Raw genomic sequence first — 27,715 nt, forward strand, 5'->3', positions numbered from 1 at the left:
AAGTGCTGGGATTACAGGTGTTCATTGCCACATTCAGCTTCAGTGTGAAGTTTTTCAATAAAAAAAAATATATATATATAGTGCTGTACTCGGACAACACCGTCTGCTGTAATGTATGCTGTCAAGTTAAAGAATATAGACGAGGCTTCTCTTTTTCTGTTCACTAGACACAGAGATCCTGAGCAAGATCAAGTAATTTATTTTAAGTTAGGAAACATTTATTCAACATCCTTAAAAGGACCAAGCTAGGTTCTTTAAGTAGAAGAAAATGAAACAGAACTCTTATGAGGAAATAAGACAAAGAAAAAAAGATCCCTACAAATTGTTTGATGATAATTTAAAGAAGGAAGGACTTTATAGCTGGTGGAGCAGAGATAACTGAGTAGCTGCTAGTAGGAAATGGTATTTAAACATTTCTATAATATTTAAAAATAGTGAATATGTGGGGTAAAACATGATGTTTTGACAGATATGTGTATTATGAAATGGTTAAATCAAGTTAATTAATTCATTCTTTCAATATCTGGATTTTGTGCTGGAAATATGTTAAGTACATCTTTGAGCAATTTTGAAGTATGATACTTATTTAATTTTTTATATCCATTCTTTTCTATATTCATTCACCATTCATTCCAGAAGATCACTCAAGAGTATTTTTCCATTCTATTGAAGTTTCTATGATTTTTTTTTTTTTTTTTTTTTGTTGGTGTTGATGTTTTTAAGACAATCTTTCTTGGTTGCTCTGTGTGTTCTGGAACTTTCTCTATAGACCAGGCTGGCCTTGACCTTTCAGACATCCACCTGCCTCTGCCTCCTTATAGCTGTGATTAAAGGCATACACCACCATGGCCAGTTTCAATTTGTATGATGTTATGAAATCTTTACTTTTCCAACCCTTCTCCAGCTCCAGGAGACTGTTATTCTACTCTTGATTATAAGCACTCCCTTATGCTCCATATGTAAGTGAAATCCTGAAGGATTTGTTTTTCTTTTTTTTAAAGATTTATTTATTTATTTATTATGTATACAATTTTCTGCCTGCAAACCAGAAGGGGGCACCAGATCTCATTATAGATGGTTGTGAGCCACCATGTGGTTGCTGGGAATTGAACTCAGCACCTCTGGAAGAGCAGCCAATGCTCTTAACCTCTGAGCCATCTCTCCAGCCCCACATTTCTTTTTATTTTAGTTAGCATAGTGTTCTCCAAGCTCATCAGAGTCATAGATTACAGGATTACCTTTTTAAGGCGGATAGTTTTCCGGTATGAATTCCATTGTGACTTTTTTTTTTTTTTTTTTAAATTCACCTCAGGTGAATACTTAGCTTGACCCCATCTATGTTTTGGCTTTTTGTGGGTGCATCAAGTCACTTTTCTGTTAATGTCATGAAATACCATGACCATGATATGTAAAGAGGAGGCTGCTCTGGCTTATGATGATTCCAGTGGGAGAGTCCAAAATGGTGGGGGAACTTTAAGAGGAAGCTGAGAGATCACACCTCCAAGGACAAACACAAGCAGAAAGACCAACAGGAAGTAGGGTGGAGGCTATACTCAAAGCCCACCTGCAGTGAAGCGCTTCCTCCAGGAAGGTTCCAAAGAAACCTGGGACAAAGGGCTAACCCTGGGTGTCTGTTGGCATAACAAATGCTCATGCTTGGCCTCCAGGCTCACTGGGTTCCTGAGTCTTCTCTAACCAATTATCACCCCCCAAGTCCCAACCCTACTTCATTCCCTACCCTAACCTTCTCCAGCCTCAAAGCTCCCCACTCCTTGTTATGCCTATACAAACTTGCTATTCTGACCACACTGCATTTTCGTGGCTCTCTCTCTCTCTGCTCTTTCTCAGCCTCTTTACCCTTTTGGTTCTCCTCTCTCTCTCTTTCTCTGTCTCTGTCTGTCTCTCTCTCCTCTTCTGCTCTTGCTCTCCCCATCTCTCTCTCCTCTCCTGGCCTGGTTCAGTCTGGCCTTTTCCAGATGCTTCTGGCAGTACTCTCCCTTCCATCCACGATACAAACCTTCTCCTACTCTGTAGCAGTCCTGTTCTCATTTTCATTCCAGCTCCACCTCCTAAGAGTTCCATGACAATCCCCTGGCAGTGCCACCAACTGGGAAATAAGTCTTCAAATACCTGAGCTTGTGCAAGGCGTTACTCATTCAAACCGCCACATTCCAGTACCTGAATCCCAGTAAGTTCATAGACAAATCACAACGTGAAATGCATTTAGTTCAGCTTCAAAGGACCCAGGACCCATTAAGAGTCTCAACACAGATCAAGAGTCCAAAGTCTTTTCTGAGATTCCAGGCAGTCACTTAATTGTAAACTCCTGTAAAGGCAAAGAACAAATATATGCTTCCAATGGGCAATAGCAGTGAATATGCACTCCCATTCCAAAAGGAGAAATAGGGGGGCATAGTAGTAATTCTAGACCAAAGGCAAGACCTAAATCCAGCCAGGTAAATACTCAATCGTGTCACTCCCTGTCCAGTGTGTGGGTCCTTAGTTTCAAAGGCTTAGCCCGCTCTACCCCTCCAGCTTTGCTGTCTGCTACATATGCCTCTTTGTTGGATGCTTCATAAAGAAAAATTTATTCTTTGTTCTTCAGTTTTTCCAGTGAATGATTTGTACAGTTGGATTTAAAAAAAAAAAAAAAAGCCAGTGACAGGTTGATGAGATTGCCAAGTTTAACTGTCAGCTTGGGATAGACCCTGGCCCCCTTTGATGACTTTAGCAGGAACTTTTGTTTGTTAGAACAATTTTTTCTTTCTTTTCTTTTCTTCTTTTTTTCCCCTTATTTTGGTTTTTCGAGACAGCATTTTTCTGTGTAGCCTTGACTGTCCTGGACTCACTTTGTATGCTAGACTGGCCTTGAACTCACAGAGATCTGCCTGCCTCTGACTCCTGAGATTAAGAGCTTGCACCACCATGTCCTACTGGAACAATTGTTTTCTAAGAGCAAGCAACCCCTTAGGCTTTCTTCTTCCCTAAACTGGGCTGAATCTTGAGAGAAGTGTCTCTCCAGCAGAGAGAGCAATCTGGAAATAAAAATGAAGCCTTCTAAAGATTGATCACAGTCAAATGGTGCCACCAACTGTGTCACTCAAAACACTGTGGTGAACATTCCTGCAGGAGCACTGAATTGCAGACACTTACTTAGCCAACTGATTCCTGTTCCTTAGACAGATATCCAGAAGTAGAAGTTGTTAGTATTTTGGAACACAAGCTACTTCTGGGTTGCCCAGCAACCTATCATGTGTCCTCAGCCAGTCAGGTGACCACACCTGGAGGGCGTGGTTACCTTCCAACTTAAAGGGCACACCCCAACACGTGGTCTCTCTCTTGCTCTCTTGCTTTCCCTCTTTCTTTCTCTGGGGCGCCCCCCCTTTCCCTTTCCCCTCTTCCCCTAATAAACCTCCCACGTGGAACTGATCTCGTGGTGTGATTTGTGAACCCACGTGTAACCTCCACAGGCGCACGTTTCTCTACATTCCTACGTTTCCTAACATTGGTGCGTTGGTCCTAACAGAAGTTCTGAATCTTTTTTGTTCTCTCTCTACTGTTTTCCATCTTGGCAGAACTCATTTACATGCCCATCATCAATTCAGGCGTATTCATTTCCCTTTCTTGCTAATGCTCATCTTTTTTGATAATAATCATTCTAACTAGTTTGAGTTTTTAGTGTCTATAGTTTGAATTTGCGTTTCCTGAAGACTAACAATACTTTTCATATACACCAGTTACTAGCTGTAAGTCTTATTTTGAGACATGTCTGATGAAGTCTTTTACCTTTGCATCAGGTCATATCTTTCCTCTGAGCCATTGCAGTTAGGAGGTGGTATTTATGATCATTTTACCCATGATTCTCCAAGGACTATGGCCTTGAAAGCAGTGTTTACAGGTGAGTCCACTGGTGTCTGGGATTAAGTTTCTTCCATCTCTTTTATAATTCTTCTAAAAAATAAGAAACTAATATATGGTCAAATCCCTTGTTTTCAAGTGTAAACTATGTTTTTATCTAACTGCACAACTCATACAAAATATATTCAAAACCAAGAACATAATTCACTCTATTAGAAAGTATATAAAACTTGCAAGATTTTAAAAGGATAATTTACATTTAAAAGAGGGAGGTTGGAGAGGGGCCATGTAAAGAAGAGGGAAAGTCAGAATGTAGGCATTTCTAGTTTACAACATTCAAGGCACTGTAAAAGGATGAGTCCAGAAGTCCTTGCTTTATTTACTTAACCACACTTTCTCCCTGAAACTTTTGGATGCAAGTGCAGAAATAAAGGTATTTATGAAGTCAGACTTGTAATTGCCAGAAGGCAGTAATGAGTGCCAACTTGGTCCCTGCTACCTGTGTAAGTCCTAAGGGAAAGATGAGCTCATGGATGCATGTATATATAGATCATTACCAGGCTGAATTAAAATACATTAAATGTGGAAGTTGGATATAAAGCCCTGAAAGTTATCCAGTATGAAAAGATCAGTAAGAACAACTTGAAGGTTTAAAAAGAAGAGACTCTAAGATGCTTGCTGGCTGGGTAAGGTTATCCTTCAAGAAAAATACCTTATGTAAAGCCCGGGCAACAGACTCGTCTAAACTGGTGCAAATTTAGGTGGAGGGATTTATTTTAATCTTCTATTTGTGTCTTTCTAGCCACCAGATCCAAGAGACTTCTGTAACTGACACCTGAGCTTCAGTGAGCTGAAATAGAGGCAAAGAGCCTAAAGCATCTACTGGAACCCTCTTTAAACGGTAAGTTTGCTTATTTTTTTCATTTGTTGTGTGGTTAATTGCTTAGCGAAGCATATGCCATAGGGTTAAGCAGTTGAATATTTTACTATTTTACTTTTGGGTAACAGTGTCACATGGGATCTGTATAAATGACAGGCATGCTCCTTTCCTCACATGCAGCAGAACTTTTACACTGGGAGAAGCAGCAAACAAACTTGGGGTGTATTAAAGTATTGGCATCACCACAAAATAAGGCCCAAGAAGAAAAAGCTTAATGATTTTAAAATAGAAGTAGTTACCAATCACACAGAAACACAGTCACACAAGATCAGTTCATACATGCTCAAAATGAGAATTAGAGTTGGGAGAAGCTGAGACAGTAGAAACAGGAAGGAAATCTGTATGCAAAAAGTATGGTTCATAAACCAAACTGTGGGCAAGAGATTGCACACAGAAGTCAGTAGAATACTGTTCTTTAAAATAATTCAAAATGACTTAAAAGGAGTGCCTTCAAAAAATAAGCCAACATATGCATTCCTTTGGTCACGAAATCACTACCTTTAATGATACCCATGGCAAAAGAGACTCATAAGAGTGAACTATAAGAGTGATGGAGAAAAAGAGTGGGAGGTTTACAGTGCAGAGGAAGGCATTATGAAGCTGCCAAGAACAGCTGTATCATCATGAAAAAAATACAGAGATATACACTAATGCCATTTGTCTCCTCTTAACGTCATCCTTAGCCTAACTGGGAACTGTGTAGTTAGCGGTAATAAGCTGAATTACCTACAGATGGGTTCAGAAACACAAACAGTTCATTCCAGATAATTCTGATGCAGAAATACAACCTTAATCTTGAAAACAAGGATCCATCTATCTGAAAGCCATCGCCTCTGTTACTGCAAGAAGACTTGCATTCTGGGGTAGAGCTTTGAATTCTGAGTGCTCCCCACAGGCAAACTCAGAATCTCAGTTATTGTAACAGGAGCATTGATAAGCATCACCTTGGAATTCTCTGTCACGAACTGCAAAGACTCATCAGCAAGAAAGGCCCAGATGGAGCCCTTGCAGTAGCAAGGCAAACCACGACTTAATAGCTTAAAAGAAAATAAAGTGAAATCAGAATGTTTTTCTTCAGGTATAAGGCTTGATAAATTAAATGAAGTGAGAGCCAACTCAGTGAAAAACATTCTCAGGATTTTTTTAAAAGGCATTTTCTGTCACAACAAATTGGTCATCAGAACATGTTTTTACCAACAGTCGATCTTACTTGTAGGCTTCATTTTGTGTAAACAGAAGACCTTGTGTTTTTCTAAAGTGATTTGATATTTTGAGTCACTTGTCAGTTTTTTCTTTATTATTGCTAGAATAACAGAGATATTAGCTAAATTGCCATAAAACTAATATATTCAACATCTAACTTTAAAAATGTTACTCATCATTTGGCATCTTAACCACACATTTTACTGATTTTACTTTTTAACTGTATTATCTTAAGTGAGTAAGTTTTGTTGGTGGTGGTGGTGGTAGTGCTGGTTTTGGTTTGGGGTTTTTCCCTGTGTAGCCCTGGCTGGCCTAGAACTCACTCTGTAGACCAGGCTGGCCTCAAACTCAGAGATTTGCCTGCCACTGCCTCCCAATTGCTGGGACCAAAGGTGTGCACCACTACTGCTTGGCTAAGTGAGTCTTTTTTTTTTTTTCTGAGATGTTTGAATTTAAAACAATGACAATGACTTTGATGCTTCCATAAACTTCTAAGAATTGTTATATATGTACATACTTTTACAATCACTATTAATCTCATGCTTACCTCTTGGGAAATAATGTTCCCAGAGCATACAGGCTTAAGTCACATAAAAACAAGAGTCAGCAGCCTTTAACCTCAACGGCATAACCTCTCCATCAGATAAAAAAGCAATTTAGCTTTGAGCACTGTGAATAAGTGCTTTGCTGTGGCTGTTGTTTTGGTTTTGGTTTCTTAGTTTATTGTTTTAGAGGCAGAGACTAGCTATGGAGACGTGGCTACCCTAGAACTTCCTATGTAGACCAGGCTATCCTGGAACTCCTAGAGATCCCCTGGTCTGCTTCTGAAGTACTGAAAATCATAGGACTGCACCACTATGCCCTGTGAGTTTTCCCAATGTAGTGATGAGGACACTGGTTTTACGTCAGATAAATCTGAGTTTGGTCCCTGTCTACACATTTTTGGAACCTGGATCTGCATCTTTAGGTCAGATCCAATAGCTTGAATCAGGCCACCATGACCCTCTGCAGCTCTCTCTGGGGCAAAGCTAAGAAACGCTCTGTAGTGTGATTTGGCAGTTCTTAATTTATGGTACCTGGCTTCTCCATGCTCCTTGTCACATACCCTCTACTGGACCACATCATGTGGTGCGGAACTTCCCACCTCCTCTAAAGGGTTCTAAAAAGCCCAGCTTTCCTTTTTTCGGGGACTTGGTCAGTGCTCCTTACTGGGCTGCTAGGGAGATTACCCTGATGATACTCTCTAAATATGCCTTTGTTTTCTCTGGGCCCTCACAAGAATCTCCCCCTTCCTTTTAAGGACCATCATGTTTAAATTGCCACATACTGTACTACTTCTGTGTCCTGCTCTCCATCTCTCCTGAAGGCCTAAACATGACCTTGAGGCCCTTTCAATGAGCCTCACTGAAGGGCCTTGCATGAGCCTCTGTTCAGACCACTGCTGCTCACCTCTGATTACACAAAGTACTTAATACTTTCCTGGGAACCTGTAGTCTCCAGTGGAAAATGAAGCCGCTAAGCTTTAGCTTCCAGTGGCTTGTTAATAGTCAGATATATGTGCAGTGTGGATTGGTTCTAAATTGTTACATCTCCTCTCTCACAAACATTATTTAAACAAAACGTTTAGGTTTAGGATTGTCCACAGTTGTCTGCATTGATGTTGATGTAGAGTTCCCAAGTTTTGTAAGCACAGTCACGATGAAACTGGTTAGAAGTTCAGTGCCTGAATATGGGAAAGAACTGCTTATCAAAAAAATTCAGGGACAAGTAGCCTGGCTTGGTGGCACACACCTGTAATCCCAGCGCTTGGGGAGTCAGAGGCAGGTAGATCTAGGTGAGTTCAAGGCCAGCGGGGTCTACAGATCAAGTCCAGGACAGTCAAGGCTACATAGAGAAATCCGCCTGGAAAAACCTAAATGAATAAATATTCAGGCACAGAAAGAATGGCAGGACAGGAAGCTCGAAGGCAAGGCTGCGTAAGTCCTTCTAGACATTTCATGCCAGTGTTTGAAACGACCTTTCAAGGGTGAGGAAATCCAGGAAAACATACTCCGAAAACCTAGAAAGAAAGACAGTTAGGGAAGGAAGGAAGAAAATGAGAAAGTGAAACAGAAATAGTTAAGACCGGAATTCTCTGGGTGTGGTAATACAGGTTCAAAATCCCAGGCTTGGAGGCTGAAGCAAGAAGATCTCGGAATCTTTACTTTCTCACAGAAATTGTGGTGAGGAATGGGAGCGTGTATAATCTCTCAATTCGCCTGGGTCCACAATGGTTAGTTGGATTACTTTGGTATCAGAATTAAAATGAAGTTAAAAATTTACTGTTGCTCCAGATTATAAAGTCAAAATGGAAAGGGGTTGGGGATGGGGCAGAGAAAGTGCATAGATGTATGGTATAAAATCTTAAAACTCATAATTCCCGTTTATAAAGACACTATCTTAACGTGCAGTGGCTAAATAGGAAGCACTTAGGCCAGTATAGACTGCAGCCTGCTGTGGAAAGCCTCCGTGTGCTTACCACACGATATGGAGAGCCACATCTTGTCTTTCTCAGAAGATGGCGAACCATTTGTTTTGTTTTGGATTTATTTATTTATTTATTGCTTGTTTGTTTTGGTTGTTGCTTTTTAAAACTTTAATAAGGAGTCTAAGAGGTCCAGGGGGGCAGCAGAGGCAGTGTCTTGGGCCACTCCCCACCTTTTCACTCCCCACTCTTTGATTCATTCTTCAATTTCCTCCAAAATTCTTTGGCATTTGTGTGTGTGATTTTTTTTTTTTCTCTCAGATACATATAGTTTCTAGACAGGGAAGTTTGCTTTTTTGAGCTCTAAAATCTACCACTGTAATAAATTAAGTACCTAGACACTGATTATCCAGTGTTCTTGCTTGACATCAATCATTGCTAGGTTCTGGAATCAAGATTTAATTATTTTCAACTAAGTTTATGTTACACGAGGTTTTCGATGCTTCATAATCAGTTAGATGACATCAGAGAAGCTCAGAAATCTGGGATCAAGCCAGATATGGAGCCTGTGAGGCTGAGGTAGGAGATTGGAAATTTGAGGGAAGCCTGGATTGCTTAGTAAAACCCTATCTAAATAAATACATACATAAATGTTGGCAAAGATTTTCTACATCCTATCGGCTGTCTTCACTATACTGATTGTTTCCTACCTGCTGAGCAGAAGCTTTCAAAATAGATAAAAGTCCTTTGGTGTAGCGGAATGAACTGCAAAGCCTATGAAAACTGGGGAAAATGGCTTCACAACAACTCACAGACACATATTCCACGTGCACATTTGTACACATTGCTTCTCGGTCTCCGGGTTTTAGCAGTCAAGGGTATATTTTGCATGTGATTCACAGCTCCTAGACAGTGATGATTGTTCCTAAACATTGAGGGCTGATGGGCAAAGCGTTCCTACCCCATTACCCATGTTCCAGAAACAGCCTTATTTTAAGGCAGAATGGAAACTGTACAGGGTAAAGTTGAGAGGGAAAAGATAAATATTTGTGTTAAAGGGAGGTGGCCATAGAACTGCAAATAGACAATATAGACATGAAAGGCTGGAGGTTGCTCCTGTTCCTCAGAGGGACATGCGGTACTCTGCCTCATTTTCTTGACACTTGAACAGCTCCATTTGGGAAAAGTCTCATTTTTGTCCAGACCAAACTTCCAAGCCAGCATGGACAATTTCCTCAAAATGTACTCTACTTATGAAGCCAGAAAGAAGCCCCTGTCTGCTTGATGCTTCTGAGTTCAAATAGACAGAAGTGATAAAGATGGAAGCTGGGATTCTATATAAAAACAAAGCCAGGAAAAACCCTACCTGGAGCAGCTTTTGAATTCCTAAGGTAGTGTTTAACTTGTTCAGGATTTTCATTCAGCATTTACAATTGGTTCAGTGTTCTGCTGGTGGGGGAAACCTGTTGATGCAGCTCCTTTAAAGACTGGGTTTCCAAACAACGCCAGATAGCCCACATTCCTTTGGTGGGAGGCAGAGCTCCCGGCTAGCCTTCCCCATTCATTCCAAGAAGGGGAAAGAGGCTGAACTTACCTGCCAACAGGTGAAGTTAAGCAGGTCCCGCCCGTGGATTGATTTTTTTTATGAATCGAGGTTCTGATGGTAAGGTGCCTAAGGAATATTCTCTCCCTCTGTGCCCTCTTTTCCTCTTCCCCATCCTGAGCTCACAGCTGGGAAAATGTTTCTCCTTCAGGGACGCCTTTCTTCCTCCTCAAAGATAGTAAACCTCCCTCCCCCACCCCCATGCTTTTTAGCTCCAACAAGGTTGTTGCTTTCTTTGCTTGTCGATGTCTGTGCCTGACTATCTAATATATTCATTGTTTCTCTTTTATTTTGTTCCTTATGTTTGAGCACATCTAAAGAACACATGTAAGCTTTCTGTCAAAACAAAGTAAATGCACACTTTATAAAACCAGGAAGGACAAATAAGGCTGCTCCCGATGGTCACATTCTTAGTGTTTAAATTTCTGACAGTACTTACAAATTTATTTTTCTTTCTTTCTTTTTTTTTTTTTTTAATTACCAACCAACTTTGTATAGAAACCCATTTTTTGAGGTTATTTTATTGTGCTCTTCCAGGTTATGTGTAAAAATACTCAATAGACTTCAGAAACAGTGTGTGCATTTTATTGAAGTGGGAATTCAACAGATTAAAGCTTTTGAATGATGCTTTGTTTTTAATTAGTCAGGTCTGTTTATCTACAGTACTGATTGAATATATTTCAGTAGAGACACATACAAACATTACCCAGTATAACAATTAAACCTAATAAAGATTAGCAGGACTGGAGCAAGCATGAGGGATACCTCCTCCTGAATAGTTCCCAAGCCCCTTGCACAGGAATACACACAGACTCACACACACACACACACACACACACACATGCACACACACAGGCCTTAAAGTATCCTATGTAAACGTGAGAGAGTTTGTTGGTGTTCGCTATTTCTTAAGAGCTGTGTCCTGTAGTTGTTTAAATTTGGTGGCTGTTGTTAAGCTCTTTAATGACAGAGAGGAACCAGTGGTATATTTTGTGTGTTCTGTCTGCCCCTCTATCCTGGGCTGTATTTCAGTGGTCTTTAATACCCACAGACAAAGCTACTTCTCTGTCCACAGTCTCTCTCACTGGAAGGGGCTACTCTCACCCACACTTTTATCCCCTGAGATCATGTACTGTACGAGTAATGATACTGATTTCCGGGCAGGAGGCTGCCAGGCTAGAGATACAGATAAAGTCCCTGACCACAGAAGAGGACTTGGGCTAGCATCTGATACATAGTAGGGGCTTCACAGAAGAGGACCAGAGATAGCAGCTGATACATAGTAAGGGCTTGATAAGTATTTGGTACATGAAAGTCTCCAGCCATTTCCTTTACACCAAATATGTCCCCAAATAAATAACGAGGGAGAAAGTTTTCTATTTGTTTGTATTGCAGGGATTTTACACTGACGAATTTCAGCAGGTGAGCTTTACTCTAGCATCTGGAACCTTCCAAACTCTTTCAGACTCATTTCCAATATAGCCTTTGAATGTTGCTTTTAAGAAAATCATGGAGTTGAGTTGCTGTGCCCACCCTACCCACTGAAATGAGAGCAATGCCACTCAGGGAGCTCTATCATGAAGTATTTGTTTCTGAGGTTACTTTAGCTACTCATAGAAACTCTTAATCCTAGAAAGAAAAAAAAACATTGCCTCCTGCCTGAAGACAGCCTAAGCTGAATACACTCATTCATCATTCCCTCTCTAGCAGAGGAGGAAGCGTGGTCACATGCTGGTTTCAAATCTCCACAGTGAGAGCATCTGCAGTCATGCGGTTGTGTTCCCCCTGGAACACTGGGCAGATGCAGTGTGTAATGACTGCTCTGTCCTGGGCAGGAGAAAACCTCCAGACATTTTTATCCCCCTTCAGTCCATTCATTTTCCACACATCCCTTGCCTGGCCCCTGTAGGTTTGTGGTACCCTGCTCTAATTGCCTTCATCCTCCTTGAGAGAAGCACACCAATTTTTAAATACTACTGCCTTTTTTTTTTCGGGTATGTAGTATGTTTAAAATCCTTTCCTAGGGTTGAGAATGTAGCTCAGTTGGTAGAGAGTTGGCCTAGTATGCAAATGCCCTGGGTTCAATACCCAGCACTGAATTAAAACACACATGTGTGGTACAAGCTTGCAATCACAGTCCTCAGAAGAAGGAAGTCCTCAGAAGTATACGGTTACCCTCAGGTGCATGGCAAGTTAGAGAACAGCCTCCTACTTGAGAAAGTACCTCAAAAGAAAAAACAAAACCCTCTAGCAGTCACCTTGCTGTGACTCCTATACAACATAATTTGCAGTTCCTTAGGCAATGACCACATAGTAATTATGTGTATTTATCTTACCCTCCCTGCTTGATAAACTACCTGGAGGCCAGAGTGTCTCACCCCTTTTATCTTCTCCTGTGGCTTCAACTCGTTGACCCCACTATGCCCTGAGCATGCATTTGTTTATTCAACAGAGATTCATGAAACCATCCACATAGATTCCCTTTACCAATCAAGTGAGGCTCTGCTGAGATTTGTCAAACCAGACGCTTTCTGGGTGCCATTTAGCGGCTTCATATTGAAAGGAGACTGACCATTCAAGAGGAGCTGCTAAAACGGTTCTCAGATTTCACCGAGGAACTCCTTTGTACAGCAGAAGTCTTTGTAAAACAGCAGTAGAGAGGGTGGGGGCAGCGGGTGGGGAAGGAGAGTGAAGGGTTTATGGGACCCCTAGGTTGGGAAGTGGCAAAGGCCTGTGGCTGGGCTGATTCAAGAGAGTTCAGGATGAAAGATGTTTCAGAGGGCCTAGAGATAGAAACTTAGCAGTGACCACAGAAGAATGGCACACCCCCAAGCTCATCAGCATATGCTAAATTATATCTTTATACACTGACTGAAGCAGGAAGAGTCCATCCTCTAAGACGATACAGACTCTAGATACTTGCCGTTGGCGTTTGGAATTCTCAGTAGAACCAGCTGTCTCATTGTAATTCAAAAACATAAATGACCCTAAACATTGAATATTACATTCAGTGTATTCTAATCCTTGGGAACATAAAAATGAATCCGATTTTACACTTTTCAGTAGTGCTACATTTGCGTGACATTTTAAAGAGCTGAAGGGTTTGGGTGAGCAACTCACTCGGTGGCAGGGTTAACCTGGGTCAGGCTGGTTCAAGGTGCTGCGTCAGCCACTGGAACTGAAGAGAACAAAAGACAGATTAGAGATTAGAAATCAATTGTTCACAGAAAAGTCTCCTCCTCACACCAGTCCTCTAACAACCCGGATCTCCAGACAGGTGACAACTCTTAGCAGTTTGTATACTTTTAAGTGTGTTCAAACTAATTTCACTTAACTCATTCGTATGTGGTGTGTGTGTGTGTGTGTGTGTGTGTGTGTGGTATGCATGTATGTGGTGAGTCTGTTTCATTCATGTGTGTAAACAGTCAGTAGTAGAGATTGCACTCACAGCTTTGAACAGTCTAGACAAATGTTCCAGTTCTGCGTATCTGCAACCCCCCTTTACTTTTCATTTTATCTTAGCGTGAGGTCTCACTAATTTGTTTAAGCTGACCTGGAACTCACTTTGGCTCGGGTGGTCTTGAACTTGCCATCCTTTTGCCAAAGCCTTCTGACTTTGCAGTTCTATATCACCAGCCCTGATTCTAAACACTGTATTCTGACCCCTCAAATATGTTCTCTTGCCTAACTGCTCATTCTTTTCATTTAATTAGAAAGTATTCTTAGTTTTTAATGAGAGAAACTGTGTTTCAAAGCTGTTTCATTGCATATTATAAATGATAGTAGATATATATATTGGTTAAGGTGACACTAATATTCTGCTTTTACAAATAGTATCACAGTGAATACTCCTGAAATTTGGACGTTTTCCACATTTGAAAATGTATCAGTAAGATAACTAACTTGTTGACACCTAAGTTTATGCACTGTAATTTTGAGTGACATTGCTAAATTGCCACCTATAAATATTATATAATTTTATAAATCACCAGAAACATATGAGCCCCCCCCCAAACAACATCTGTGGTATATTTTGAATGTTCTTTAGATCCAACGGGTTATAAAGGTATCTTTTAACATCTTAATTGTATCTCTTTTATTATGAATGAAGTTGAACAGCTTTTATTATGTTTAAGGAACAATGGTATTTTTAATGATAACTATCTGTTTTCAGACTTTGCCCAATTTCTTAAAAGTTGGAGATAAATTATTTCTCTAGCTGATTAAAATACAGTCAAGTTTTAAAGCATTAAATAAGAAAACACAGGCCTTGAAGAACACTGGCAATGCTCACTTTGGATAGTGGGTTGTTGATTCTAAAAGCTTTTCATATTTCAGAATTGTCAGTTGTTTTGTGTAAGCGGCTAACAACTCTCTGAATTTCTTTCTTATGTTTTTTCATCATGTGTGAAGAGTTCTTGTTATTTTTTTTACTTGCGCATTCATCTTTGCTCCACAGAGGTCTCTTGATAATATCACTTAAAGGACTAAGGATGTAGCTCAGGAGCTAAGCATTTGCCTAGCATGTACAGGATTTTGTGTTCATTCCTGAACGCTGAAAAGTTAGAAAGAAAAGAAAGGAGGAAGGGAGGCAGAAAAAATACTCCAAACAAAAACAATACTTCATGATATTTTTAAACATTTTTATTTTAATTTTTATTAATTACACTTTATTCACTTTGTATCCCACCATAAACCCCTCCTTCCTCCCCTCTCAATCCCACCCTCATTCCCCCTTCTCCACACATGCCCCTCCCCAAGTCAACTGATAGGAGAGGTCTTCCTCTCCTCCTTCTGATCCAGAGCCTTTCAGAGGCCCTCTGTGGTAGGCTCCTAACTTGTTTCCTGTTTTCTTCTTCTGATGTCCATCCTCTTTGCCTTTCTGGATAGGGATTGAACATTTTAGCCAGAGTTCTCCCTCTTCATTAGTTTGTTTAGGTGTACAGATTTTAGTAAGTTTATCGTATATTATATGTCTATATGAGTGAGTATATACTGTGTGTGTCTTTCTGCTTCTGGGATAGATAGCTCACTCAGGATGATCTTTTTCAGTTCCCACCATTTAACTGCAAATTTCATTATTTCCTTATTTTTTATTGTTGGGTAATATTCCATTGTGTAGATATGCCACAATTTCTGTATCCATTCTTCAGTTGAGGGGCATCTGGGTTGTTTCCAGCTTCTGGCTATTAAAAATAACGCTGCTACAAACATGGTTGAGCAAATGTCATTGTGTACTTGAACCTCTTTTCTATATATGCCTAGGAGTGGTACAGATGGATCTTGAGGAAGTGCTATTCCTAGTTGTCTGAGAAAGCGCCAGATTGATTTCCAGAGTGGTTGTACAAGTTTACATTCCCACCAGCAGTGGAGGAGGGTTCCCCTTTCTCTACAACCTCTCCAGCATGTGTTGTCACTTGAGTTTTTGATCTTGGCCATTCTCATGGGTGTAAGGTGAAATCTCAGGGTCGTTTTTGATTTGTATTTCCCTGATGGCTTACTTCATGATATTTAAGCTTATCTCTTTTACTGTAATTTCGGGATTTTGAATCACTGCTACACAGTCCTTCTCCACTGTAAAATTATAAGTGAGTTATTTCACATTATAGTTTATGACACTTAAGATTCTACTATTTTCCTTTGAATTCTTAGATCTTTCATACATATTTGATATATGACATAGAACTCAGGTCTGCTTGTGTGGTGGGGATGTCTATCTCCTGTCAAAATATCAATGTTTGAACTTTTTTAAGTTAACAGACCATGAAGACAGAAAACCAAGACTTTAAAATAGAAGATCAGTTCTTGGAATTAAACTCATGAACTACGAAAGCAAATGCAGAGTGATGTGGATGTAAATATTAAATCAGTGTGGCGAGATGGCAGCAAAATCAATGTCACGGAGGTGCTGTCCTCCCCTCCCTCTCCTAGTAGACACAGGCAGTCTTTCATAGCATCTTGTAGCATACTGTTGCAGGCAGCTGCTTCCAAACATCAACAGAGCCACACTGACAGCCCTTGGTGAAAGACTTGGTTAGGAAGAAGCAGTAGGACACAAGGCAGAAAGGAGGCGATGTCAGGGTCTTAGACATTGTACAATGGAGGCAGTGAAAACTTTGTCTTCAAGGTAAAAAATGGCATCATAACGTAGGTGTGCAGCGAAAGGAGAGGGTCATGACGATAGAATGAAAGAGAATAAAAGCCACTGTGGCACTCCAACCTAGCGGGAAACGAGAGAGGATATGACTGAATTAAACCCATTAGAATTTGGAAACCAATTAGTTACAAATGCTAAAAGAGATGATAAAATTAAAAAAAAAAGATTGACCCCTCTACCTTGTAGTACTGTGGGGGACTCAGACAGAGAACATAAGAAGGTAAACACATCTAAGGACTGAAACATAGTAATACTAGATAGAGCTTGGTTCTGGGCTTCAGATGTCCATGCAGTATTAGGACACAATTGGAATGCTTCCCTTTGTCTAGCATTGGGTCAATACGAGGAGCATTTGGAAATAAAGGGAAAATTAAGTTGATTAAATTTGTGAATTCCCAGTGCAAATGTTCACTGCCTCAGGCATGGTCAGAATTAATGAAATTGCAAGTTGAGGAAGAGAGGAAGGGAAGGAGGAAAGGAGGGAGAGAGGGAGGGAGAGAAGGAATTGCATAAGAACATAAACTGGAACAGGAAGTCTAAGGGGCTGGAACCGTAAGGATTTACAGTAGCCTCTGCCTGCCAGCACCAATGAGTTAGACTCAGGATTGGGCTTCAAAGCTTCAGATGTTAAAATGCTGGAGAGCTTTCAAACTGTAACAAAGATAATTAAAGGATTAGGAAAAAGTAGCTGAGATATGAATGTGTGCTTGAATTAACTTGAAAAAAGGAACAAGTACTGTCTCAAGGAAGACAGGTGATTGCCCTGGATTTACCTCTCCAGAGTTCAGAGCAAGAGAAAAAGAGAATAAGCTGTAAACCGAGATGATAAGATGTGGGACAAAACTTCCTGGGGTGGAGGTTAAATCTCAGAGCTGAACTTGGTGGCTTAAGTTGTCTGCAGGTTGTGAAATCTTGTATCTGTGAATCTGTAAAGCGTGGATAGCTATATAGAAACCCTATGGTTAGCAAGCACTCTCTATTTATAGACTGAGGTTTCTGATCCTTCCAGAAATTCCCCACCACAAGTCTTGGGCATGTATCTGCCATAAAACATAAACTACCCATTCTAAATGGCCACGTGAGAAGTTCCTTCAGGACTGACAGTGCAAATGCAGGCCTTTCTCTTGCTATTCTTGTGCTTTCTCTCTGACCTGTCTACACAATAATGAATGCACCATGCCAATATTGGGTGTTGTTGCCTCTCAGGTACATGTCTGTGTACTTGACTTATTAAAGCCTGTCTCTGTCAGTCCTCCCCACTTCCTGGGTCCTTTGTCTAATTCTCCTTGTTTCTCTAGCTCTGGTATCTCAGAGATTAATGTAGCCGACTAGAGAATCCTTTTCTGAAACTAAGCAGAAAGTTCAAGAGTCTTGGTCAGATATATTAAAAACAAAGCGTGGGTTATTTGTGGCTTTAATTTGTATCAAAGTCATTGAGAATGAATTACTCACAGACTACCATTTCCTTCTGCACTCTGCTACCATGGATAAGACAGCATAATAACCAACAGGAGTACTTGGTGGGGATTTGTGGCATAGACAATGATCTATTTTATTTGCTTAGACAGACAATATTAGAATATGCATAATTTACATAGTTTATCAATGTATATACAACTACACTATATATCCATAAGTATTTAATCGTATAGAACAACTCAGAGAACAAACTACCACAAGAGTATGTTTAGTATAGTTAGTGTTAGAAATTATCACCATACATACTGTGAAGTTGGCCTTTTTTTTTTTTTTTTTTTTGTAATTTTTGAAGGTACTACTTAGTGGAATTTCCTCGTTGATCAATTCATCATGGGACTAAGCTTGAGCAGGTGATAAGTTTGTAGATGTTCGTGCCCATTAGAAAGCTACCTAGAGGCAAGGAAGTAATTTTCTTCTTGTTGTTATTATCTCATGCTACTTCACAGGGGCTACAGAACTAGCCCAGGGAGAATCCACTTGTCTAGCATGCTTGACGCCTTGGGTACGGTCTCCAACAATAACCCGCGCTCCCAAGTTCGTGAAGCACCCTGGTATGAATTGCAGGCAGGCAGCAGTAGAGTAAGGAGAAAAGACACAGAGCCAGCATGCCTGCAAAAGGCCATTTTTGATCAGTAACATGTTCATCTCATCATAGATGCACAAGACTGCCAGAATCAATGTGTAACAGTTAACTATGAAGTGCCTAAACATTGGAACAAAGCCTAGTTCAGAAAGATAAAAATTAAAGGGTAGATTTTGAGAACTATGCATGAACAGATTGAAGATGACTTTGAGAAAAAGGCGGGAAGGGGGAATCAGAGCATTCTGAAACAATAATAATAATAATAATAATAATAATAATAATAATAATAATAAATAGAGATGATGATGGCTGGTTATGTAGCCCAGGCTGCCCTTTAACTCATGGCAGACCTCCTGCCTCAGCCTGCCAGTATACTGAGATTAGACGTATGTGGCACCATGCCTGGTAAATCACTTTGTTTTTTTCCCCTTCCTAGTGTTAGGTATTGAGGCCAGGCCTTGCTCTTGTTATGCAAGTACACTGCCATGGGCTCAAATGCTAGGCCTCTGCTTTGTTTTCATGAACAATCCCCTGTACTAATAACAAATCCCATGGTCCGCTTAGAACACGTAACAACTGTGATTAGAGCTTTACAAACACTTTTCCCCCTGACGTCTTCATAAATACCATATAAAGTAAGGAACATTTTGTAGTTAAGAACATCATGGTTGAGAAAGAGAAGTAATTGCCCTTGCTTAGTAAATGGAAGTGCTGTATTCAAAACCAGATTTACCTGGATCTCAGCCAGGACTCTCTTTACTGTGGTTCATTCCTCTATCACACGGCCTCATATCCTGATAATTGCTAACAAATAAGTGATGTAGAATTTACCCTCTTATGGTCAAGCACTCCAATGTTCTCAGAATGTTTTGTGTCAGGTGAATGTTTTTAGTGTAAGGTTAAGGGTTAATAGGTGACATTCCTCACATAGTCAGTCTCATATCCAAACATTAGGAAAAGAGATTCTTAAGGGCAATTTTTAAAAAATTGTGGTGAATGTAACAGATTGACTTGTAAATAAATATCAAGAAAGTATGGACATCACTGAAGCCTGGGGTTGAGGGCAGCAGGTGGAGGCTCTACCCAAGTGACACCAAGTGGTCATGACCTGGGCCATTTTGGCTAAGCCCCTAATCATGACTGGGAGAAGCATGAGAAAAGCAAGGGTGGAAGTTTGTACATACATGAATCCTATCCCTTAAGGCAGAAATGAAGATCAATTGGATGAGTAAGGGTCATTGTGTTCAAGGCCAGTCTACCCAGTTATCAAAGACCTTGCATTCCTTATGACTAATAATTTTGAGTAGGTTATTGTCAACAAGAAACCCCTGCCAATTGCTATTATTTACAATTAATATTATTTAAATACTAATGCTTGTGTGTTAAAGTTCATTTAGAATTGCTCTATGGCTTAGTGTTTATAAAAATAAAGAACCTTCTTATTTATCACTTCTTCCCTAGTCAGTGTTACATAACCTAAGTGCAAGCTGGTATGAGATACTCTTGTCTAAAAGTGCCCATTAGGTATGTTCCCTAAGTGAAACAGACCACCATAAATTAAATACTATGGAACAAGTACCTGGTATTCTCTACTTGCACTTTTATAGAACATTCTTTTTCCTTTGGGGCTCTAGCTAAAGTTTGAGGCAATGCATTCACTGCATACTTTAGCTCTCAAGCAAAATCTTGTCTGAGAAAATAAACACTTTTCACTTTATAAAATTAGTTGTTGTCATTTGTTTTCAGTGCCAGACATCAGACCCAGTGCCTCACATATCCTAGGCACACGCTCCCATGTTAAACTTTTATGCGCCTGAAGTAACTGTCCTCTCAGAGGCTTACTGCCTCCATCTGCTAACCTAGGCCGAGTCCTGGAAGTTTCTAGCTTCTGTACAATCTAATCTAGGCCTGGAATGTTTTCAGCCTCTGAGACTTACTGCTGAATAAGCTCACACTCTCTAGTTCTTTGTGAACTCTGGCTGTCTCGTTCAGCTCAGCTGTCTGGCTCAAAACTTCTCTCCAAGCTGACTGATTTAATCTGACTTCTCTCCCTCACATTAACTTTGGCAATATGTTCTAATCTTCTGGTTACTTCTCATTCTCTGGTTTGTTTTGTCTTCACTTGTGTCTAGCTTGCTCTCTCTACAACCTGTCTCTGTAAAACTGACCTGGTAAAACTGCCTCTGAATTCCACAAACTGAGCTGCCAAGAACTCAACTCTGCTACACTGCCTCTCAACTCACTGACTCAACCAAAATGACTGAACAGAACTGACTAGAACTCAGAGATCTGCCTGCCTCTCTGTCTCATGAGTGCTGGGATTAAGGGCATGTACCACCATGCATGGACCTAAGCTTTTCTTTACCTGAAACTTGCTTTATACCAGGCTGGCCTTTGAACTCAGAGATCTGCTTGCCTCTCTCTCCTGGGATTAAAAGTGTGTCTGTATTCCAGCTGAATCACACAGACCTAGGTCTGTGGATGTGACCCCTTGTCACAGGAGCCATGTTCTGAATAAAAAATTCTCTACACTAACTCTAAGGTAGCAACCTCCCCACCAGCCCCTTGAATTTTAAATGGGACAAAGCATCTATAATGTTTCATACATGCTTACTTTTTCTTCTGTTTCTCAATAAGTTAATTCTTTTTAATGTTTGCAATTAAAGGGCTCCAAAATATTGTGACTTTACACTGACCATGCAAAACTATTTCATCAGAATAAAGATGTTCTGGTCATTCATTAAGAAAGAGAGAAGAAGAAGAAAAAGCCCAAATAAAAATCAAAACCAAGTGAAGAACTATAGACAACTTTGCCCCATGACACACACTCATACACACACACACACACACACACAATTGAGTATAAATATTTGGGGAAATTGGACCAAAGTTAAAATAAAGGCATTCTTATTTTTAAAAAAGTATGTGATAAGGAAAAAATCAAGGAAAGAAATCATTCGCCAATCAAAATTTCATGACTTAGTATAAGGCAGCTGCAGATATAGAATGGTTGGTCTGTTCTTTGCATGTATAAAAGATATAAGATGTGCTAACTGTCTATTAGGGAAGAGGAGAAAGTGGACACTTCTCCCGTAAGTGATCAAACTTCAAGGTTAACTAACATTTGAACAGGAATTAACGTTGGAAAATAGCGGGTTTTGTGCAGTAAATCGTTGGAGATTTAAAGTTCTGTTAACAACTTATTTTAGATAGCCAGCTGTGTAAGGAAGACATCTTCATTTCTCTCCATCCCCATCCTAAAGCCATTTAGTAAATGCACACACACAGTATGCAGCTGCTGTCATGGTGTGTGTGTGTGTGTGTGACACACATGTGTACACATTGTGGTCAGAGGACAAATTATAGGACTTGGTTCAGTCCTTCTACCGTGTGAGTCTGGGGTATTGAGTTCAGATCATCAGGTTCTGGGGCAAGCACCTTCATCCACTGAACCATCTTGCCAGTCTAAACACTGCCTCCCACCCCTGCCACTGACCCTGTTTTCAAAAAAATAAGGCAAAGAGCTGTGGAAAAACCTAATGATTTAAATAAGCCTGTAATTTGCAATTTATATCTTGATATTCACTTTACTTGAACAACATATTGAGAATTACAGTGTCCTCAGAACTTTAAATCCTTTCTAAGTTAGTCACTCCTTAGCCTTCCCAAACTTGAAATTAAGAGTATCTATTTTTTTTTCTGCTCTATTTCTTTCTTTCCATTGTGAACACATCGCTCATAATCAGAAACTGCTCTCAGATGAGAAGGCCTCCCTGAGAGTCAGGTGGCGGGGCCGCACTGCGATGCTGCTAGTCCTGTCTCGTGGTGTGTTGGCACGGAGGGTGCTACATGACCTTTTCTCTCCCGATGCCTCCGTTCCTATTGTTCTGTGGTGAACAGAAGAGAAACAACGGGGCATGGTGGCATATACCTTTCATAGAAAAGCTCAGGAGGCAGGAATCTCTGTGAGTTTGACACCAGCCTGGTGTACATAGAGAGCTCCAGGACAGCCAACAAGCAAGAAAGAAAAGACAAAGAAAAAACAAAGTATAATAAACACAATTTGATACTAAACATAATAAAAGTACTTTTTTCTTGGTTGCAGGAAAAGTATTACTAACTTAGATGATGACTTTTGTAAAAAAAAAAAAAAAGAAAGAAAGAAAGCCCTCAAAACTTCTAAGTTATGTGGAAATTAAACTTAAAAAGCTTCTTTTAAAAAACCCAACCGTATCTGTTGATTTTAGGGAAGATTTTTAGTGACTCTTTCTTCAGAGCAGAGATGTAGCTGTTTCCCATGGGAGAATATCTGTGCACTGCATTGATAAGAGTGCAGGGGACACCAGGTAAGATATTGCCGACGGGTAATAATTTCCCTGAGCAAATCTCCCCCCAAAGACATAATTCTTCCGTGTAAAGTTGCTCATCTGTACCCCAGGCCCACAAACCGGTTGGCAAGTTTTATTGGCAGGAAAATTGATAAATAGTTGTAGCCTGGAGACGCAGTTTCTCGGCACATAACTCTCTTCCCACGTCCCTTGGCTGTTTTTATCTCAAAGCATTAATCTGTGTTTCCTGGGGGGAAATATATTTATGATGAGGCATCAGTAAATTCTCTACGGCTCAAAGATTTGCCTTAAAATTGTATTTTTAAAATAGCACCTTTCTTTATCAAATCAAGAGTTTGCTCTTTCCTAAGAGGTCACCTAGATCAAGAGGGGTTTTGGTTGGTTTGTGTGCTTCTTTTTATCCAGTGATCTGTGTAGATTCCAAATTGCTGGATGACTTTGGTGAGTTTGGTTCTGGGCCATCTCTTAAAACATTTTGAAATAGCAGGTTTTGAAATCTGCATGAAAAAGAAACACCTTCCACCCATTTCCAATGATACATACCTGCCTACCTGTGAAGCAGAAAAGCTGTGGTCTCAGGAATCATCCATTCTTCCATCGAAAAGCAGAGTAAGCATGTAGGTATTCATTTAAGTAGATGCTATGAGTACACCATTCTGTATAGCACTGACAAAGGATTTGGGCAACACACTGTAAGGGCGATTACATCACTCAAATCAAGATGCCCATAAGAGAAACTGGAAAAAAAAAACGAAGAAAAGGTTCTCCTAAGCCCTACCGGTTCCAACATGATGTGTGCATTAGTTCACAGCTAGACATTGCCTTGTAGGATAGGAAATGAAATGAAGAGGGAGTTGGAAACAAGACAGATAAACCCAAGAGAGGAAAGATATACATCCTCTGTCGATGATCAGATGCTGTCCTGAGAACCTCTTAAGTACAGAGGGTGGTAAAAACACAATGGAGAGAAATATGAACCATGTAGATGGGAGTGGATGGCTTTCAAAGTCAAACAAAGCAGAGCTCATACTTCTGGTAGCTTTTTCTGTGTGAACAACATATTTAGGCCTTAGTGGAAAGGCTGTGCAAAGAGAGACTGAAACACATTTTTGAAAGGGACCTCTGGGTATTAAAAGCACTTAGAGAAATGGGCAATTTGAGTAAGACCAACAAAGTGCCAGCAAAATCAGTGTCATTTCTAATTCGTTTGCCAAAACTATAATTAAAGCATGCAAGAGGATGCTTGAAGGCTGTAATTAAAGCATACGTTAAAACAGTAAACATTTATGGACTATTCATTATACATAAGAGAACCAAGAGAAACAGATGTTGCCTCCATTCTGGGAGCTGAGGAGAGAACACTGGACACTTTAGAAGTTGTCTGTACTTTAAACAGGGGAGATTCTTCATATACATTCTCACATCACAGGTACTCCATGAACCAAACCCCTTGCAGCTTTTGCTATCCACTCTTTTGTGTTTGTTTTCATTCTGGGGATTGAACCCGAGGGCTGGTGAATGCTAAATTCATGCTCTATCATGGCGCTACCTCCTACTTCTAATCCTTTGTTATTCAATTTATTCTCCCTTTAAGAGAGGTCAAAAGAAACAGCTGGCTAGCATTTTAAGCTGTGGCACAGACTCGTCGTCGTTAAGTTTCTGTTACAACCTTAGTGTGTGCCTCTTGTACTGACCAAAGGCCACACTTCGATCGGTTGCCGGTGTTTGTTTTGTGTGATATGTATTGTGTGGCTGGCACTGTCCTAACCCTGAGGAATGCAGCTCAAAACAAAAAGCCCCAACCCTCATCAAGTGCACTTTCTAGGGCAGAGACAAAGCAAACTACTCAAGACTAGCCACAACTTCTGACAAGAACTTCAAAGGATGAAGGCAAATGGGGCAGATTCGGGTGGGGGCATCAGTGAAGCTCTTTCAAGAAAAGGAAAGAAAACAAAACAAAACAAAACTAATAGATGTCCCGGATCAAGTGGGAAGTTATCCTAAGGAAAACAGAACTACTTCCTAAGTTTTCTAGTTAGAAATCCTGGGCCCTCTCTTCAGTCTACCCAATTTTATCCAGTCTGATGCTTGCAAGTATTCTCTGGGTGCATCTGAGAGTATCCTTTTTTTTTTTTTTTTTTTTTCCTGGCTCAGTGGCATCTTTGAGGCATGACCTGTATGTTCTGTTACTGCTTGACATGCAACATCCCTCACAGGCTCACGTGTTTGAATCCTAGGTCTTCAGCTGTTTTGAGAGTTTGTAGAATCTTTGGGATGGAAGGCATGATGGGGGAGGGTCCAGGGTGCAGGTTTTCAAGGGGGATGGCCCAGCCTTGATTCTGGTCCCATCTCTATTTTCTGAACAGTATTTCACACTTCCAATCTAGAGCCAGAGCTGTTGCAGCTGTCACGCCTACCCTGTCGTTCCCTGACACTCTGAGCCAAAAAGCAAAGATTCTCCCCCCCCCCTCAAAAGCAGCTCAAGTGTTTAGTCACTGAAATCTGAAACCATCAGTTTTTAAATACAGGTTCCTACTTGACTCCCTCAGCGAGTTCTTGCTTATGTACTGCAGATTATTAAGGACCCATCCCTTACTTCTCCTTCCTTTTTCTTTACTTTTCTCTCTTTTGGTAAAAGATTCTTCCACCCATACAATCCATATCCATTCTCAAAAAGCCTATAGCCAGGCCTTTCTTGTGAATTCAGGGTCTGCGATAAATTTCAGCCGTCCTCTGCCACGGCTTCTGCACTGTCATATTCCTGTTGGTTTTAACAGCAGTGGCAGTACCTGCACACTCAGTATTTGTGTTTGTAGATAGCCACAGGCTGAGCAGAACATCTAATGTTGGTCAGGGTGTATCATGGCTGAGGTGCTCTCACTTATGCAAGGACTCACAGCAATTCCTTATTGTGAGCCAATGACACTATCAATAATTAAACACTAATTGGTTCCCGTGGTACCTAACTGAAATGGAGAATTTGGAGAAGACGTATTTTTCACCCCATTGATGAAAGAATGGAAAAAGCCATTTTACTCAACGGCTATATTTCAAGTGTCAAAATGAATCTCCAGTTAGAAAACCTTCTCCATAACTTAGCTCCAGGCTGTGCGCTGCTAAGCATGCCTTTCTTCTTCTAACTCTATCCTCAAAACAAAATGCTGCTTGAAGGTTTAGAGAAAGGTGTGTCTGCCTGTGTTTGTTTGTTTCTGTGTGTTCGTGTGTATCTGTGTGTATGCGTGCGCCTGTGTGTTTGTGTGTGCCTCTCAGTGTGTCGCTGTGTCTTGTATCTGTTATGGGTGTCACAAAATATGTGCACTCTAGACAAATGCTCTAACACCACTGTGCCTCAAAAAATAGTGAAAATGTACCCTCATTCACCTATTATAATTTACTTAAAGTGACTGATAATTCTGGGTGTTAACTCAGTGGAAGAATGCTTCTCTGACATATGTGACCATGGATTCAGTCCACAGGACATTAAAAAGAAAGAAAACATACTTACTAATAACCTGCTTTTTTGTTTTGTTTTGTTTTCTGTGGGTGTCATCCAGTGTTTCACAAGGCATGTTATAGAATGGAAATAAATTAATCCTTTCTAATCTTTGAATTGAAATTATTTATAAAAAAAATTTCCTAGAAAGTAGTTCAACTTTGTGATTAAGAATATTTACCAGGGGCTGGAGAGACGGCCTAGAGGTTAAGAACACTGGCTGTTCTTCCAGAAGTCCTGAGTTCATTTCCCAGCAACCACAATGGTGGTGCACAACCATCTATAATGAGATCTGGTGCCCTCTTCTAGTGTGCAGGCAGAACATTGTATATATAATAAATAAATAGAATAAATCTTTAAAGAAAAAAAATTCCCAGAAGCTGCTTTTATTCCCAGCATCAGAGAGGCCTAGGCAGGCGGATTACTGTGAGGTTTGCAATGCAAATTCAGGACACCCAAGGCTACACAGAGAAACCCTGTCTTGAAAAACCAAAAACAAAGAAAGGAAGGAAGGAAGGAAGGAAGGAAGGAAGGAAGGAAGGAAGGAAGGAAGGAAGGAAGGAAGGAAGGGAAAGAAAGAGAGAAAGAAAGAAAGAAAGAAAGAAAGAAAGAAAGAAAGAAAGAAAGAAAAAGAATACTTACTAGATTATAAAATGTGATTATAACAGCTACATTTTTTTGTAACAGAGATAGTGGAGGACTATTGACCTCACTGTAAGATCAATCTTACTTCATTATCATACAATGAGGAACGCAGATATTTATGGATAGCTACGCGGTAGGAAACAACCAGATGGTCTCCGTGACACAGGAAGAGCTTCGGTAAATGCTCAGCCACTGCTCTTAGCTACTGCTGTGTGTATGAGCACTTACTCTTTCCAGTGCATGCCTCCCAAACCTCTGAGGCTGCTCTGTCCTCCTGCAACGGCATCTCCTACTACCCTAAATGTCAGAGCCTACAGTTTCCATGTTGGTTTTAATAGTTCAAAGAGTAATTCAACCATGCTTTTCACTTGCAGTAAAATTACTTCCAAAGTTCTTTTTTTTTTTTTTTTAGTGTAAGGTCAAATTCATAGCTTGGTCCCAAGCTACCTTTCATCTTTGGTCCAATTCTAACACTGTTTCTGCTGATAGCAGTTAAGATCCTTGGGTTGGTCTTTAGTTCTCCCGAGCCTGGGCCCTTATCTACTTGAAAATTTGGTCTCTTCATCTGGTGATATGGAGACAGCACTTTTTATTCTGAAACCTCTAATTAGCTTTGCTGTGGTCAAGTTTACTCATTCCTAGTTCATGTGAGCTGAAGTATGTAACGTGACTCTCCCTTCCTTACCTGGGAGCTTAAAACACACCATAAGGGTTTTACAGTTACTATACAGTGGAAGAGTAAAAGTTTATATTTTTACAGATTTTTCTTCTCAGCTACTCTGTACAGTAGACTCGGTTCTCTTCGTAGAAATAGGAGCTCAGTTCTTGAAAGGTGCAGACAGCTGGGGATCATTTCTGCTTTTCCATTGATGCACAATATGTGCATTTATGTACAATAGGACAGGAAAACGGTTTTTGGTCCATAAGTCTAGTTTTCCTTT

The sequence above is a fragment of the Meriones unguiculatus genome, chromosome 15 (genome assembly GCF_030254825.1).
Source record: "Meriones unguiculatus strain TT.TT164.6M chromosome 15, Bangor_MerUng_6.1, whole genome shotgun sequence".
NCBI classification, from domain to species: domain Eukaryota; kingdom Metazoa; phylum Chordata; class Mammalia; order Rodentia; family Muridae; genus Meriones; species Meriones unguiculatus.